Here is a 19,304-nt window from a genome sequence, read left to right on the forward strand (position 1 = left end):
GTGGGGGTAAACCACTGTTTGGGCACTCGGCAGGGCTCGGAAGGGAAGGCGCGCCATTTGACTTTTTGAATGGAAAATTAGCTCCAATTGTTAGCGGACACCATGTCGCGTTTGGCGAGCCCCTGTGTGCCTAAACATTGGAGCTTCCCCACAAGTGACCCCATTTTGGAAACTAGACCCCCCAAGGAACTTATCTAGATGCATATTGAGCACTTTAAACCCCCATGTGCTTCACAGAAGTTTATAACACAGAGCCATGAAAATAAATAATTTTTCTTTCCTCAAAAATGATTTTTTAGCCTGGAATTTCCTATTTTGCCAAGGGTAATAGGAGAAATTGGACCCCAAATGTTGTCCAGTTTGTCCTGAGTACACTGATACCCCATATGTGGGGGTAAACCACTGTTTGGGCGCACGGCAGGGCTCGGAAGGGAAGGCACGCCATTTGGCTTTTTAAATGGAAAATTAGCTCCAATCATTAGCGGACACCATGTCACGTTTGGAGAGCCCCTGTGTGCCTAAACATTGGAGATCCCCCAGAAATGACCCCATTTTGGAAACTAGACCCCCAAAGGAACTAATCTAGATGTGTGGTGAGGACTTTGAACCCCCAAGTGCTTCACAGAAGTTTATAACGCAGAGGCATGAAAAAAAAAAATATATTTTCTCAAAAATGATCTTTTAGCCTGCAATTTTTTATTTTCCCAAGGGTAACAGGAGAAATTTGACCCCAAAAGTTGTTGTCCAGTTTCTCCTGAGTACACTGATACCCCATATGTGGGGGTAAACTACTGTTTGGGCACATGCCGGGGCTCGGAATTGAAGTAGTGACGTTTTGAAATGCAGACTTAGATGGAATGCTCTGCGGGCGTCACGTTGCGTTTGCAGAGCCCCTGATGTGGCTAAACAGTAGAAACCCCCCACAAGTGACCCCATTTTGGAAACTAGACCCCGAAAGGAACTTATCTAGATGTGTGGTGAGCACTTTGAACCCCCAAGTGCTTCATAGAAGTTTATAATACAGAACCGTGAAAATAATAAATACGTTTTCTTTCCTCAAAAATAATTATTTAGCCCAGAATTTTTTATTTTCCCAAGGGTTACAGGAGAAATTGGACCCCAAAAGTTGTTGTCCAGTTTCTCCTGAGTACGCTGATACCCCATGTGTGGAGGTAAACCACTGTTTGGGCACATGTCGGGGCTCAGAAGGGAAGTAGTGACTTTTGAAATGCAGACTTTGATGGAATGGTCTGCGGGCGTCACGTTGCGTTTGCAGAGCCCCTGGTGTGCCTGAACAGTAGAAACCCCCCACAAGTGACCCCATTTTAGAAACTAGACCCCCCAAGGAACTTATCTAGATATGTGGTGAGCACTTTGAACCCCCAAGTGCTTCACAGACGTTTACAACGCAGAGCCGTGAAAATAAAAAATCATTTTTCTTTCCTCAAAAATGATGTTTTAGCAAGCATTTTTTTATTTTCACAAGGGTAACAGGAGACATTGGACCCCAGTAATTGTTGCGCAATTTATCCTGAGTATGCTGGTACCCCATATGTGGGGGTAAACCACTGTTTGGGCACACGTTGGGGCTCGGAATTGAGGGAGCACCATTTGACTTTTTGAATACGAGATTGGCTGGAATCAATGGTGGCGCCATGTTGCGTTTGGAGACCCCTGATGTGCCTAAACAGTGGTAACCCCTCAATTCTACCTCCAACACTAACCCCAACACACCCCTAACTCTAATCCCAACTGTAGCCATAACCCTAATCACAACCCTAACCACAACCCTAATTCCAACCCTAACCCTAAGGCTATGTGCCCACGTTGCGGATTCGTGTGAGATTTTTCAGCATCATTTTTGAAAAATCCGCGGGTAAAAGGCACTGCGTTTTACCTGCAGATTTTCCGCGGATTTCCAATGTTTTTTGTGCGGATTTCACCTGCGGATTCCTATTGAGGAACAGGTGTAAAACGCTGCGGAATCCGCACAAAGAATTGACATGCTGCGGAAAATACAACGCAGCGTTTCCGCGCGGTATTTTCCGCACCATGGGCACAGCGGATTTGGTTTTCCATGGTACTGTAAACCTGATGGAACACTGCTGCGAATCCGCAGCGGCCAATCCGCTGCGGATCCGCAGCCAAATCCGCACCGTGTGCACATAGCCTAATTCTAAAGGTATGTGCACACGCTGCGGAAAACGCTGCGGATCCGCAGCAGTTTCCCATGAGTTTACAGTTCAATGTAAACCTATGGGAAACAAAAATCGCTGTACACATGCTGCAGAAAAACTGCACGGAAACGCAGCGGTTTACATTCCGCAGCATGTCGCTTCTTTCTGCGGATTCCGCAGCGGTTTTACAACTGCTCCAATAGAAAATCGCAGTTGTAAAACCGCAATGAAATGCGCAGAAAAAACGCGGTAAATCCGCCATAAATCCGCAGCGGTTTAGCGCTGCGGATTTATCAAATCCGCAGCGGAAAAATCCGCAGAGGACCAGAATACGTGTGCACATACCGAAACCCTAACCCTAACCCTAGCCCTAACCCTAGCCCTAACCCTACCCCTAACCCTAGCCCTAACCCTAACCTTATTCTAACATTAGTGGGAAAAAAATTCTTTATTTTTTTATTGTCCCTACCTATGGGGGTGACAAAGGGGGGGGTCATTTATTATTTTTTTATTTTGATCACTGAGATATAATCTATCTCAGTGATCAAAATGCACTTTGGAACGAATCTGCTGGCCGGCAGATTCGGCGGGCGCACTGCGCATGCGCCCGCCATTTTGGAAGATGGCGGCGCCCAGGGAGAAGACGGCCGGACCCCGGCAGGATCGGTAAGTATGATGGGGTGGGGGGGAGCACAGGGGGGGATCGGAGCATGGGTGGGTGGATCGGAGCACGGGGGGTGGAACGGAGCACGGGGGAGGTGGAACGGAGCACGGGGGGTGGATCGGAGTGCAGGGGGGGTGATTGGAGCACGGGGAGGGTGATTGGAGCACGGGGGGAGCGGACAACAGCACGGGGGGAGCGGAGCACAGGACGGAGGGGAGCCGGAGCAGTGTACCGGACAGATCGGAGGGCTGGGGGGGGGGGCGATCGGTGGGGTGGGGGCACATTAGTGTTTCCAGCCATGGCCGATGATATTGCAGCATCGGCCATGGCTGGATTGTAATATTTCACCAGTTATAATAGGTGAAATATTACAAATCGCTCTGATTGGCAGTTTCACTTTCAACAGCCAATCAGAGCGATCGTAGCCACGGGGGGGGAGGGGTGAAGCCACCTCCCCTGGGCTAAACTACCACTCCCCCTGTCCCTGCAGATCGGGTGAAATGGGAGTTAACCCTTTCACCCGATCTGCAGGGACGCGATCTTTCCATGACGCCACATAGGCGTCATGAGTCGGATTGGCACTGACTTTCATGACATAGTAACATAGTTAGTAAGGCCGAAAAAAGACATTTGTCCATCTAGTTCAGCCTATATTCCATCATAATAAATTCCCAGATCTACGTCCTTCTACAGAACCTAATAATTGTATGATACAATATTGTTCTGCTCCAGGAAGACATCCAGGCCTCTCTTGAACCCCTCGACTGAGTTCGCCATCACCACCTCCTCAGGCAAGCAATTCCAGATTCTCACTGCCCTAACAGTAAAGAATCCTCTTCTATGTTGGTGGAAAAACCTTCTCAACTCCAGACGCAAAGAATGCCCCCTTGTGCCCGTCACCTTCCTTGGTATAAACAGATCCTCAGCGAGATATTTGTATTGTCCCCTTATATACTTATACATGGTTATTAGATCGCCCCTCAGTCGTCTTTTTTCTAGACTAAATAATCCTAATTTCGCTAATCTATCTGGGTATTGTAGTTCTCCCATCCCCTTTATTAATTTTGTTGCCCTCCTTTGTACTCTCTCTAGTTCCATTATATCCTTCCTGAGCACCGGTGCCCAAAACTGGACACAGTATTCCATGTGCGGTCTAACTAGGGATTTGTACAGAGGCAGTATAATGCTCTCATCATGTGTATCCAGACCTCTTTTAATGCACCCCATGATCCTGTTTGCCTTGGCAGCTGCTGCCTGGCACTGGCTGCTCCAGGTAAGTTTATCATTAACTAGGATCCCCAAGTCCTTCTCCCTGTCAGATTTACCCAGTGGTTTCCCATTCAGTGTGTAATGGTGATATTGATTCCTTCTTCCCATGTGTATAACCTTACATTTATCATTGTTAAACCTCATCTGCCACCTTTCAGCCCAAGTTTCCAACTTATCCAGATCCATCTGTAGCAGAATACTATCTTCTCTTGTATTAACTGCTTTACATAGTTTTGTATCATCTGCAAATATCGATATTTTACTGTTTAAACCTTCTGCCAGATCATTAATGAATATGTTGAAGAGAACAGGTCCCAATACTGAACCCTGCGGTACCCCACTGGTCACAGCGACCCAGTTAGAGACTATACCATTTATAACCACCCTCTGCTTTCTATCACTAAGCCAGTTACTAACCCATTTACACACATTTTCCCCCAGACCAAGCATTCTCATTTTGTGTACCAACCTCTTGTGCGGCACGGTATCAAACGCTTTGGAAAAATCGAGATATACAACGTCCAATGACTCACCGTGGTCCAGCCTATAGCTTACCTCTTCATAAAAACTGATTAGATTGGTTTGACAGGAGCGATTTCTCATAAACCCATGCTGATATGGAGTTAAACAGTTATTCTCATTGAGATAATCCAGAATAACATCCCTCAGAAACCCTTCAAATATTTTACCAACAACAGAGGTTAGACTTACTGGCCTATAATTTCCAGGTTCACTTTTAGAGCCCTTTTTGAATATTGGCACCACATTTGCTATGCGCCAATCCTGCGGAACAGACCCTGTCGCTATAGAGTCCCTAAAAATAAGAAATAATGGTTTATCTATTACATTACTTAAGGTACCTTCACATTAACCCCTTCACCCCAAAGCCTGTTTTCACCTAAGTGACAGGGCCAATTTTTACAATTCTGACCACTGTCACTTTATGAGGTCATAACTCTGAAACGCTTCAACGGATCCTGGTGATTCTGACATTGTTTTCTCGTGACATATTGTACTTCATGATAGTGGTAAAACTTCTTCGATACGACTTGCATTTATTTGTGAAAAAAACAAAAATTTGTCGGAAATTATGAAAATTTAGCAATTTTCAAACTCTTAGTTTTTATGCCCTTAAATTAGAGAGTTATATCACATAATATAGTTAATAAACAACATTTCCCACATGTCTGCTTTACATCAGCACAATTTTGGAAACATAATTTTTTTTTGTTAGGACGTTATAAGGGTTAAAAGTTGACCAGCGATTTCTCATTTTTGCAACAAAATTTACAAAACCATTTTTTTACGGACCACCTCACACTTGAAGTGACTTTGAGGGGTCTATATGACAGAAAATGCCCAAAAGTGACACCATTCTAAAAACTGCGCCCCTCAAGGTACTCAAAACCACATTCAAAAAGTTTATTAACCCTTCAGGTGCTTCACAGGAATTTTTTGAATGTTTAAAAAAATTGAACATTTAACTTTTTTTTCACAAAATTTTTACTTCAGGTCCAATTTGTTTCATTTTACCAAGGGTAACAGGAGAAATTGGACCACAAAAGACGTTGTACAATTTGTCCTGAGTACGCTGATACCCCATATGTGGGGGTAAACCACTGTTTGGGCACATGGCAGAGCTCGGAAGGGAAGGAGCGCCATTTGACTTTTCAATGCGAGATTTGCTGGAATTGAGATCGGAGCCCATGTCACGATTGGAGAGCCCCTGATGTGCCTAAACAGTGGAAACCCCCACAAGTGACACCATTTTGGAAAGTAGACCCCCTAAGGAACTAATCTAGATGTGTGGTGAGCACTTTGAACCTCCAAGTGCTTCACAGAAGTTTATAATGTAGAGCCGTAAACAAAAAATTATATTTAATTTTCACAAAAAATGATCTTTTTGCCCCAAATTTTTTATTTTCCCAAGGGTAAAAGGATAAATTGGACCACAAAAGTTGTTTTGCAATTTGTCCTGAGTACGTCGATACTTCATATATAGGGATAAACCACTGTTTGAGCGCATGGCAGAGCTCGGAAGGGAAGGAGCGCCATTTGACTTTTCAATGCAAAATTGGCTGGAATTGAGATCGGACGCCATGTCGCATTTGGAGAGCCCCTGACGTGCCTTAACAGTGGAAACCCCCCACAAGTGACCCCATTTTGGAAAGAAGACCCCCTAAGGAACGTATCTAGATGTGTGGTGAGCACTTTTAACCCCCAATTGTTTCACTAAAGTTTAGAATGTAGCATTGTGAAAATTAAAAAATCATTTTTTCTTTCCACAAAATGATGTTTTAGCCCGCAATTTTTTTTTCTCCCAAGGGTAACAGGAGATAGTGGACCACAAATGTTATTGTCCAATTTGTCCTGAGTACGCTGATACCCCACATGTGGGGGGGAACCACCGTTTGAGTGCATGGCAGAGCTCGGAAGGGAAGGAGCACCGTTTGAAATGCAGACTTAGATGGAATGGACTGCAGGTGTCATGTTGCATTTGCAGAGCCCCTGATGTACCTAAACAGTAGAAACTACCCACAAGTGACCCCATATTGGAAACTAGACCCCCCAAGGAACTTATCTAGATGTGTTGTGAGAGCTTTGAACCAACAAGTGTTTCACTACAGTTTATAACGCAGAGCCGTGAAAATAAAAAATATATTTTTTTCCACGAAAATGATATTTTATCCCCTATGCTTTCATTTTCCCAAGGGTAACAGGACAAATTGGACCCCAAAAGTTGTTGTCCAACTTGTCCTGAGAACGCTGATACCCCATATGTTGGGGGGAACCACTGTTTGGGTGCACGGCAGAGCTCGGAAGGGAAGGAGCGCCATTTGAAATGCAGACTTAGATGGATTGGTCTGCAGGCGTCATGTTGCATTTGCAGAGCCCCTGATGTACCTAAACAGTAGAAACCCCCCACAAGTGACCCCATATTGGAAACTAGACCCCCCAAGGAACTTATCTAGATGTGTTGTTAGAGCTTTGAACCAACAAGTGTTTCACTACAGTTTATAACGCAGAGCGGTGAAAATAAAAAAATTTTTTTTTCCACGAAAATGATATTTTATCCCCTATGCTTTTATTTTCCCAAGGGTAACAGGACAAATTGGACCCCAAAAGTTGTTGTCCAACTTGTCCTGAGAACGCTGATACCCCATATGTTGGGGGGAACCACTGTTTGGGCACACAGGAAAACTCGGAAGGGAAGGATCCCTGTTTTACTTTTTCAAAGCAGAATTGGCTGGAATTGAGATCGGACGCCATGTCGCGTTTGGAGAGCCCCTGATGTGCCTAAACAGTGGAAACCCCCAATTATAACTGAAACCCTAACCCCAACCCTAACCCTAGCCCTAACCCTAACCCTAACCCTAGCCCTAACCCTAGCCCTAATGGGAAAATGGAAATAAATACATTTTTTTACATTTTATTATTTTTCCCTAACTAAGGGGGTGATGAAGGGGGGTTTGATTTACTTTTATAGCGTTTTTTTGGCGGATTTTTATGATTGGCAGCTGTCACACACTAAAAGACGCTTTTTATTGCAAAAAATAGTTTTTGCATCACCACATTTTGAGAGCTATAATTTATCCATATTTTGGCCCACAGAGTCATATGAGGTCTTGTTTTTTGTGGGACGAGTTGATGTTTTTATTGGTAACATTTTCGGGCAGATGACATTTTTTGATCGCTTTTTATTCCGATTTTTGGGAGGCGGAATGAACAAAAACCAGCAATTCCTGAATTTCTTTTAGGGGGGGCGTTTATACCGTTCCACGTGTGGTAAAATGGATAAAGCAGTTTTATTCTTCGGGTCAGTACGATTACAGCGATACCTCATTTATGTAATTTTTTTATGTTTTGGCGCTTTTACACAATAAAAACTATTTTATATAAAAAAATAATTGTTTTTGCATCGCATTATTCTGAGAGCTATAACTTTTTTATTTTTCTGCTGATGATGCTGTATGGCGGCTTTTTTTTTCCGGGACAAGATGACGTTTTCAGCGGTACCATGGTTATTTATATCCGTCGTTTTGATCGCGTGTTATTCTACTTTTTGTTCGCCTGTATGATAATAAATCGTTGTTTTTTGCCTTGTTTTTTTTTTTTTTTTTTTTGCGGTGTTCACTGAAGGGGTTAACTAGTGTGATAGTTTTATAGAGCGGGTCGTTACGGACGCGGCGATACCAAATATGTGTACATTTATTGTTTTTTTTTTTTTTTACATAAATAAATGTATTTATTGGGAAATGTTTTTTTTTTTTTAATTTGGGGATTTTTTAAAATTTTTTTTTTACACATTCTATTTTTTTTTTTTTACTTTCTAACATTGTCCCAGGGTGGGACATCTCTGTATTAGATCAGATCGTTGATCTGACACTGTGCATAGCACACTGTCAGATCAACGATCTGACAGGCAGCTTAGCTGGCTTTCCAGCGCCTGCTCTTAGCAGGCGCCGGCTAGCCAGGTCACTTCATGACCCGGAAGGAGTCCGGCGGCCATCTTGGATCCGGGGACTCCTTCCGGGTCACCGGAGCAACGCGATCTCATTGCGTTGCTCCGGTGGGAGAGCGCAGGGAGCCCCCGTCCCTGCGCGATCCCCCTCTATGCCGCTGTCACTACTGACAGCGGCATCAGAGGGGTTAAATGCCCGCGATCGGCGATAGCGCCGATCGTGGGCATTGCTGCGGGGTGTCAGCTGTCATATACAGCTGACACCCGCACCCGATCACCGCGGCGCTCAGCGCGAGACCGCGGTGATCGGTGCGCCGTACTAGTACTGCTGCTGGCACTTATGCAGTGCCGGCAGCGCAGTACTAGTACGGCGGCTGGCGCGAAGGGGTTAAGCGACGCTGCAGCGATACCGACAACGATCCGGATCGCTGCAGCGTCGCTGTTTGGTCGCTGGAGAGCTGTCACACAGACCGCTCTCCAGCGACCAACGATGCCGGTAACCAGGGTAAACATCGGGTAACTAAGCGCAGGGCCGCGCTTAGTAACCCGATGTTTACCCTGGTTACCATCCTAAAAGTAAAAAAAAAAAACAGTACATACTTACCTACAGCCGTCTGTCCTCCAGCGCTGTCCTCTGCACTCCTCCTGCACTGACTGTGAGCACAGCGGCCGGAAAGCAGAGCGGTGACGTCACCGCTCTGCTTTCCGGCTGACCGACGCTCACAGCCAGTACAGGAGGAGTGCAGAGCATAGCGCTGGAGGTTTTTTTTTACTTTTAGGATGGTAACCAGGGTAAACATCGGGTTACTAAGCGCGGCCCTGCGCCTAGTTACCCGATGTTTACCCTGGTTACCAGTGAAGACATCGCTGGATCGGTGTCACACACGCCGATCCAGCGATGTCAGCAGGAGTCCAGCGACGAAATAAAGTTCTGGACTTTATTCAGCGACCAACGATCTCCCAGCAGGGGCCTGATCGTTGGTCGCTGTCACACATAACGATTTCATTAACGATATCGTTGCTACGTCACAAAAAGCAAAGATATCGTTAACAATATCGTTATGTGTGAAGGTACCTTTAGTTCTCTTAGTACTCGTGGGTGTATGCCATCCGGACCCGGAGATTTATCTATTTTAATCTTATTTAGCCGGTTTCGCACCTCTTCTTGGGTTAGATTGGTGACCCTTAATATAGGGTTTTCATTGTTTCTTGGGATTTCACCTAGCATTTCATTTTCCACCGTGAATACCGTGGAGAAGAAGGTGTTTAATATGTTAGCTTTTTCCTCGTCATCTACAACCATTCTTTCCTCACTATTTTTTAAGGGGCCTACATTTTCAGTTTTTATTCTTTTACTATTGATATAGTTGAAGAACAGTTTGGGATTAGTTTTACTCTCCTTAGCAATGTAACATAGTAACATAGTAACATAGTTAGTAAGGCCGAAAAAAGACATTTGTCCATCCAGTTCAGCCTATATTCCATCATAATAAATACCCAGATCTACGTCCTTCTACAGAACCTAATAATTGTATGATACAATATTGTTCTGCTCCAGGAAGACATCCAGGCCTCTCTTGAACCCCTCGACTGAGTTCGCCATCACCACCTCCTCAGGCAAGCAATTCCAGATTCTCACTGCCCTAACAGTAAAGAATCCTCTTCTATGTTGGTGGAAAAACCTTCTCTCCTCCAGACGCAAAGAATGCCCCCTTGTGCCCGTCACCTTCCTTGGTATAAACAGATCCTCAGCGAGATATTTGTATTGTCCCCTTATATACTTATACATGGTTATTAGATCGCCCCTCAGTCGTCTTTTTTCTAGACTAAATAATCCTAATTTCGCTAATCTATCTGGGTATTGTAGTTCTCCCATCCCCTTTATTAATTTTGTTGCCCTCCTTTGTACTCTCTCTAGTTCCATTATATCCTTCCTGAGCATCGGTGCCCAAAACTGGACACAGTACTCCATGTGCGGTCTAACTAGGGATTTGTACAGAGGCAGTATAATGCTCTCATCATGTGTATCCAGACCTCTTTTAATGCACCCCATGATCCTGTTTGCCTTGGCAGCTGCTGCCTGGCACTGGCTGCTCCAGGTAAGTTTATCATTAACTAGGATCCCCAAGTCCTTCTCCCTGTCAGATTTACCCAGTGGTTTCCCGTTCAGTGTGTAATGGTGATATTGATTCCCTCTTCCCATGTGTATAACCTTACATTTATCATTGTTAAACCTCATCTGCCACCTTTCAGCCCAAGTTTCCAACTTATCCAGATCCATCTGTAGCAGAATACTATCTTCTCTTGTATTAACTGCTTTACATAGTTTTGTATCATCTGCAAATATCGATATTTTACTGTGTAAACCTTCTACCAGATCATTAATGAATATGTTGAAGAGAACAGGTCCCAATACTGACCCCTGCGGTACCCCACTGGTCACAGCGACCCAGTTAGAGACTATACCATTTATAACCACCCTCTGCTTTCTATCACTAAGCCAGTTACTAACCCATTTACACACATTTTCCCCCAGACCAAGCATTCTCATTTTGTGTACCAACCTCTTGTGCGGCACGGTATCAAACGCTTTGGAAAAATCGAGATATACCACGTCCAATGACTCACCGTGGTCCAGTCTATAGCTTACCTCTTCATAAAAACTGATTAGATTGGTTTGACAGGAGCGATTTCTCATAAACCCATGCTGATATGGAGTTAAACAGTTATTCTCATTGAGATAATCCAGAATAACATCCCTCAGAAACCCTTCAAATATTTTACCAACAATAGAGGTTAGACTTACTGGCCTATAATTTCCAGGTTCACTTTTAGAGCCCTTTTTGAATATTGGCACCACATTTGCTATGCGCCAGTCCTGCGGAACAGACCCTGTCGCTATAGAGTCACTAAAAATAAGAAATAATGGTTTATCTATTACATTACTTAGTTCTCTTAGTACTCGTGGGTGTATGCCATCCGGACCCGGAGATTTATCTATTTTAATCTTATTTAGCCGGTTTCGCACCTCTTCTTGGGTTAGATTGGTGACCCTTAATATAGGGTTTTCATTGTTTCTTGGGATTTCACCTAGCATTTCATTTTCCACCGTGAATACCGTGGAGAAGAAGGTGTTTAATATGTTAGCTTTTTCCTCGTCACCTACAACCATTCTTTCCTCACTATTTTTTAAGGGGCCTACATTTTCAGTTTTTATTCTTTTACTATTGATATAGTTGAAGAACAGTTTGGGATTAGTTTTACTCTCCTTAGCAATGTGCTTCTCTGTTTCCTTTTTGGCAGCTTTAATTAGTTTTTTAGATAAAGTATTTTTCTCCCTATAGTTTTTTAGAGCTTCAATGGTGCCATCCTGCTTTAGTAGTGCAAATGCTTTCTTTTTACTGTTAATTGCCTGTCTTACTTCTTTGTTTAGCCACATTGGGTTTTTCCTATTTCTAGTCCTTTTATTCCCACAAGGTATAAACCGCTTACACTGCCTATTTAGGATGTTCTTAAACATTTCCCATTTATTATCTGTATTCTCATTTCTGAGGATATTGTCCCAGTCTACCAGATTAAGGGCATCTCTAAGCTGTTCAAACTTTGCCTTCCTAAAGTTCAATGTTTTTGTGACTCCCTGACAAGTCCCCCTAGTGAAAGACAGGTGAAACTGCACAATATTGTGGTCGCTATTTCCTAAATGCCCAACCACCTGCAGATTTGTTATTCTGTCAGGTCTATTAGATAGTATTAGGTCTAAAAGTGCTGCTCCTCTGGTTGGATTCTGCACCAATTGTGAAAGATAATTTTTCTTGGTTATTAGCAGAAACCTGTTGCCTTTATGGGTTTCACAGGTTTCTGTTTCCCAGTTAATATCCGGGTAGTTAAAGTCCCCCATAACCAGGACCTCATTATGGGTTGCAGCTTCATCTATCTGCTTTAGAAGTAGACTTTCCATGGTTTCTGTTATATTTGGGGGTTTGTAACAGACCCCAATGAGAATTTTGTTACCATTTTTCCCTCCATGAATTTCGACCCATATGGACTCGACATCCTCATTTCCTTCGCTAATATCCTCCCTTAAAGTGGACTTTAGACAAGACTTTACATAGAGACAAACCCCTCCTCCTCTCCGATTTTTACGATCCTTTCTAAACAGACTGTAATCCTGTAAGTTAACTGCCCAGTCATAGCTTTCATCTAACCATGTCTCGGTTATTCCCACTATGTCAAAGTTACCTGTAGATATTTCTGCTTCTAGTTCTTCCATCTTGTTTGTCAGGCTTCTGGCGTTTGCGAGCATGCAGTTTAGAGGATTTTGTTTTGTTCCAATCTCCTCGCTGTGATTTGTTTTAGAAATGTTCTTACCTCCCATCTGAGTATGTTTTCCTGGGTCTTCTTTGTTCAAGTCTAATGTTTTTCTTCCCGTCCCCTCTTCTTCTAGTTTAACGCCCTCCTGATGAGTGTAGCGAGTCTTCTGGCGAATGTGTGTTTCCCAGGTTTGTTGAGGTGTAGTCCGTCTCTGGCGAGGAGTCCATCGTACCAGTAATTCACACCGTGGTCCAGGAATCCGAATCCTTGTTGTCTGCACCATCGTCTTAGCCAGTTGTTTGCATCAAGGATCCTGTTCCATCTCCTGGTGCCATGCCCGTCTACTGGAAGGATAGAAGAAAAAACTACCTGTGCATCCAGTTCCTTTACTTTCTTCCCCAACTCTTCAAAGTCTTTGCAGATTGTCGGTAGGTCCTTCCTTGCCGTGTCATTGGTGCCAACATGTATCAGAAGAAATGGGTGGACGTCCTTGGAGCTGAAGAGCTTTGGTATCCTATCGGTCACATCCTTGATCATCGCACCTGGAAGGCAGCATACTTCTCTTGCAGTTATGTCCGGTCTGCAGATGGCTGCTTCTGTGCCTCTCAGTAGTGAGTCTCCCACCACCACTCTTTGTTGCTTCTTGGCTGTACTTTTTGCTGTCACTTGTTGCTGTGTGCCCTTTCCTTTTTTGCTTGCTGGTATTGCTTCATCCTTAGGTGTGCCATCTTCATCCTCTACAAAGATTTGATATCGGTTCTTCAGTTGTGTGGTTGGTGATTTCTCCATGGTCTTCTTGCTTCTTTTGGTCACATGTTTCCACTCATCTGCTTTTGGAGGTTCTCTGACACTTTTTTCACCTTCTGTGACCAGTAGAGATGCTTCTGTTCTGTCTAGAAAGTCTTCATTCTCTTTGATGAGTTTCAAAGTTGCTATTCTTTCTTCCAGACCCCGCACCTTTTCATCTAAAAGGGCCACTAGTCTACACTTCTGACAGGTGAAATTTGATTCTTCTTCTGGTCGATCTGTGAACATGTAGCACATGCTGCAGCTCACCATGTAGGTTGTCACATCTGCCATGTTGCTCCTAGATCCTGCTGACTTGCTGTGTGTTTTCCTTCTTGTGTAATCTACTCAGCCAAGCTCTCTTGCAATAATGTCCTACAGGCAAAAATTCGCGCACCGTAAGGCGCGCGGTTTGGTGATGCTTTCCAAGCAGCTGGTCCCGGCTGTACTCAACGATCTTCTAGCTTAGGGAGACTCTTTGCTTTTCCCAGAAGGCACCTGCAATATGCAAATTAGCCTCCTCAAGCTTGAATCCCTGGTTTGGTGATGCTTTCCAAGCAGCTGGTCCCGGCTGTACCCAACGATCTTCTAGCTTAGGGAGACTCTTCGCTTTTCCCAGAAGGCACCTGGAATATGCAAATTAGCCTCCTCAAGCTTGAATCCCTGGTTTGGTGATGCTTTCCAAGCAGCTGGTCCCGGCTGTACCCAACGATCTTCTAGCTTAGGGAGACTCTTCGCTTTTCCCAGAACGCACCTGGAATATGCAAATTAGCCTCCTCAAGCTTGACGCCTACGTGGCGTCATGGGTCGGGAAGGGGTTAAAGTAAAAATTAGTAAATTAACTGCAAATAATATAGACATGAAGTCTTGTTGTCCCGTTCACAAAATACACTGACGAGCAAAAGGTTAACAATGCTTGGACCCTCTGACTCTCAGGCTCCATATCTCACCATTCACTACAGCTCAGATTATGAGACCACCATCATGTTATAAACAATCATCTTGGCTATCTCATACTGTGCATAAATGTGACATACACTATGTAGCATATGATTAGTTATGCAGATTCTCGTCATGTCACTGCATTGTTACTGTTTTGCTCATGGTGGTGGAATAATCTTTCTCTTCCAGTATATGACAAATTACAACCTGGTCTCACATTTCCTAATAGCTCACTGTGTTATTATGTTGATTCCCTAGCGAAAAGTCACTGGTTCGAATCAAGAAACCGCCATAAAGAAGATTTCCCAAGAAAAGAGAAACGGCATCATCCAGCTCATTGATAGCCGCCTCTCGGCCAAGGATAATACCAAACTGCATCATGTGAGCGCCATGACAGCTGAAGACGAAATGAAGTCCGTCCATCCATTCAGAAGCCAAGAAGTGGACATCCAGGCAAAATATCAGCGTCATCAAGTCGGCTCATCACAAGGTGTATCATTTCTGGTGCGACAAACACGACAATGCAGGAGGCTCGTACACTTTATAATAGTGAGATCACAGATGTCCATGCAAGCACCCTCCGACGCGTGTTACACAAGTCTGGAATGGTGGCCCGAAAAAAAGGTGAAGAAGCCTGTAATTCAATGTCATATGAAGTGTTGGCTTGAGTCTGCAAAAAAGTAAGAAAAGTGGACAGTAGGAGATTGTTGACAGGTGATTTGGAGCAATGAGCCGCAAATCAATAGACGAGGCTCTGATGGGTACAAATGGGTCTGGAACAAACAAGGGAAAAAGGAGCTAATGTATCGAGAAATTGAAGGGACTGTCAAGTTCAGTGGAGGAAACCTGACGATATGAGGTTGTTTCACAGCCAAAGGCATTGGCTACTTGACCAGGATCAATGGTGGTCTCAATGCTGAGCTATAAGTGAGTATCCTGCAAGACGCGTTACTTCCTACACTCGAATACTATGGGTATGAAAAGGACGACATAGTGTTTCAGCAGGACAATGACCTGAAGCATATGGAGAGATTGGAGAAGAAATGGGTAAATGACAATGAAGTAGAGATGCTGGATTGTCCCCACAGTCCTCAGACCTCAACCCAATCCAACACTTGTGGGTAGAGGTGAAGGAAAGCTGTCTATATACCCAAGTGAGACCAGTATGCATCAACATGGGGAACGTGTAGAAGAGAGCTGGGATCAGATTTCAGTCAAAATATAATTAAATCTGATCGAGAGCAGCCCGGAAGGATTCAGGCAGTGTTGGAAGCCTGAAAGTCAGAAGGTTAGAACATTGTTACCCTTTTGGTTGTCCGTGTAAAGTGCATATATTATAAGTAGAGCATAGTCTATCAATAATAGGGAATAAGCACCTTTCAGATACTTCTAGTGGCAGCTTATCTTCTCTGAAAATAAGACAATAGCTAATTGAAATCCGACAGCTCAAATTTTCTATTGACTTTTTCGGAAAGGTGGGACAACCTCATACAAATTTGTCATCTGGTGCCAGTGTGGTTCAGCTGACACTAATGAATTTTTGGATTGTCAAGATGTATACGCTTCAACAATTACAGAGACAAAAGTATAGGAGTGGTGGAATCTGGTTTACTGCAAGATTCTTCTGTGGGACTCCTCCAACTTTGCTTCGTCAGATATTTTCGGTTCCCATGCTCCGTCAGAATTTGATCTTTCCATGAAAGTATGCATTTATGACTTAGATTTTCCTTTTACGGCTTCTAGGAGTTGACACATTGAGCTCACTTTCATTTTAGGGGAAGTAGGCCGACCACAATCTCCTTCCATGTAGAACACACACATTGAGGCATTGAGGATGACTACAATCACCAATGGAAAATAAATACTCATTATTTAGCATTTATTTTTGACTTAGAGGCAAGCAGAGAATATTCTCCGTTATTTCCAGAGATCATCCCGGCAGTGATAGAACAACAGACAGCAGTGGTTGTCCTAACACAAATCACGGCAGAGACATTGACTTGGCCAGTGTGGAGCGTGTTGGGTGGTAATCCTCTCTAAACTCTTATCTCTCCAGGCTGGGGTGGGAGGTCAGCGTGTCCCATGGTGTCTACACATTCTACTTGTTTCTGGCAGAAAACAATGTTTTGTCTGTAAGACTTCTCGGAGAATGACTATTCCCAACTGTGGAGATACCGGAATATTTAGAATTTAGTGAATGGAAATGTAAAACACAACATTTCAACTTGAAACTCCCAGGTCCCAATGGAAAATGTGTAACTGAGCCCTCCACCTGCCATGGGTTCATTATATAACAGAAGGATCTTTTGAGCCCTTATGGCCACCAGGCCTCAGATGTGACCACTGATAGCTGTAAGACAACATGACTAAATCTTCCGCAGTTCTGTTTTTAATTCATACGTGACGACAGAACGAAATCCCATTCCCAAGACCTTCCTTCACCAGTCACCCTGTCCTGGACAAGTAAATATACCATGACCGACTCCACCACTCATGAATCCTCGATGACGGACTTCAGATCATGCAGATATATGGGAGTGGGTTTGTCATGGAAGTGGGTTTCCTGATCAGGACCACCGATTACAGAAGATATTTTCTGGATTCGTGTTGTTGCTATTTTGAACCAGTTTCTGCTGTTGCAACCTGCTATGATGATATGGGCATGAAATGGCTAACTATGCTTAGTGGGCCAGGAATCTCGTGTAATGGGTCAACTGGTGGATTACCCCAACTGCTCCCAATACCTGGGGAAATTAAGTACAGAGCAGTTTGATTTCTTTTTATGCCAAACTATGCTCGGGGACAAACATTAACTGAACCGGGACAACCCAGTTTGTGAGAGATAACAGCTTTTCTTGTGGAGTTGTTCACGTTAATCCTGCTATTCCTGTGTTAGTGGGCCATCTTTTAGCTGGAAGTCATGGAGACAAGTTCTGATCCTCTTGAGTATGGATTTCACCATCATCTATATTATGTGTGGAAAGATCTGGATGAAGCTCACATCTCCAGTGAACTGAGGGTTTGGGACCACTCATGATGTGGAGGCCTATGGATGTGATGATGGGCCAAGTATAGAGTTTGTAGGGGAGTAGACTCTTCTTAGAAGAGTGTAGAGCGTCTGAATACGAGATGACGATGGCTATGGATGTGGGCGACTCAGTACATATCATGGATCTTCTCTCGGGGGATCAGGTTGCCATTGGTGGTGGCCCATGTGTGTCTTATCCTTCGTCACCCTCACAACGTAAGCGGAATCTGCAGTTCTCCTTCTAGAATATCCTAACGAGGTGTCTAACGATCCCATAAACAACAGTGGCGGCCGGATCGCCTGGCGAGTCTATGGACTGTTTACCATTGTAGGATGGGGGTCAAAGGTCCACGTCCTACACAACTTGGCATGACAAGAAAGAATCCATAAGTGAAAGCAACATGCGGATGAGCGGAACAGATGTTTAACCCCTAAGCGTGGCTACATAAAGCAACGTCAGAAGATGCGGGGGAGGGATGGCGCCCCCATATTAAATCCAGATGCTCCCCCTATATGGTGGAAATGACTCTTCACGTTCTCCCTCTGGCTCTTCATTCTGTATTCATGGACGGCAGACGTTGTACCCTCACGTGGGCAGCAGATGGCGCTCAAGTCATAATATTAAAAATTCGAGGGGTAAATTAGAATTAAAAAATCGGAGCGCGGTCCGTCCTTTATACTGGAAACTTATCCCTATTATCCATGTATAATGAGTGAAATCCAGTTTATTTCATACTCGGAATGTTCTAGAACATATAGATTACCCAGAAGCCACTGGTCCGGTTTAGAAATGCGTCACTCAATGAGATGCAATGTCGCAACCAATCAGAAGACAGCTTACATTTCATAATGCTCAGGTAAAATGCTCAGGTAAAATGAAAGGTGAGCACAGATTGGTTATTCTTGCAAAATGAAAGCTGAGCTCTGATTGGTTGCTGTTGGAAAATGAAAGCTGAGCTTTGATTGGTTGCTGTGGGAAAATTAAAGTTGCTCTGTAATTGGTTGCTATGGCCAACAAAGACCGTTTTTCATGCCCCCAATGTCTGTATAATACAGGGTGGGCCCTAAATATCACCCTCCTTGTCAGGTTTGTATAGAATATTTCTTACATGGCCTCATTCATCGGAACTGTCTTACGGTACAACTATCTTTGCTGCCCATAACAACCAATCAGAACTCAGCTCCAATGCCCATAGCAACCAATCATATCTCAGTTTTCCTTTTTTACCCAATCAGAGCCCAGCTTTCATTTTACCTCAGCAGTGTGCGGCGCACTGTAATTGACTGCGGCCATTTTTACCCGATACCGTACATCATGTCTAGAGCAGGCTGGCTCCTTATAACCGGGTGTTACCTTACAGAACAGTAGGGCATGAGGCGATGAGGTGAAAATTCACACAAGCGAAACAGGCAACCGTGGTTTTTGGCCCAAAACCGCATTTGGCGGGCAGCTATGGGTGTTACCGGTCCTAGCTCCAGCACCGCCCGTGCGTCTTCCTTCTCCAGGCCGCGCACTTTTTGCTCCACCTCTGACGCCATTCTCCTAGGCCTTTTAAGGCTGCACTTTGCCTGAGTAATAAGGTAATTCAGCATTCACTGACTACCGCATGTTCCGACTAAATGCACCTTCCTACAAACGCTCCTCTACTGTACGCACACTCAGCT

Source organism: Ranitomeya imitator, chromosome 2 (genome assembly GCF_032444005.1).
Source record: "Ranitomeya imitator isolate aRanImi1 chromosome 2, aRanImi1.pri, whole genome shotgun sequence".
NCBI classification, from domain to species: Eukaryota; Metazoa; Chordata; class Amphibia; order Anura; family Dendrobatidae; genus Ranitomeya; species Ranitomeya imitator.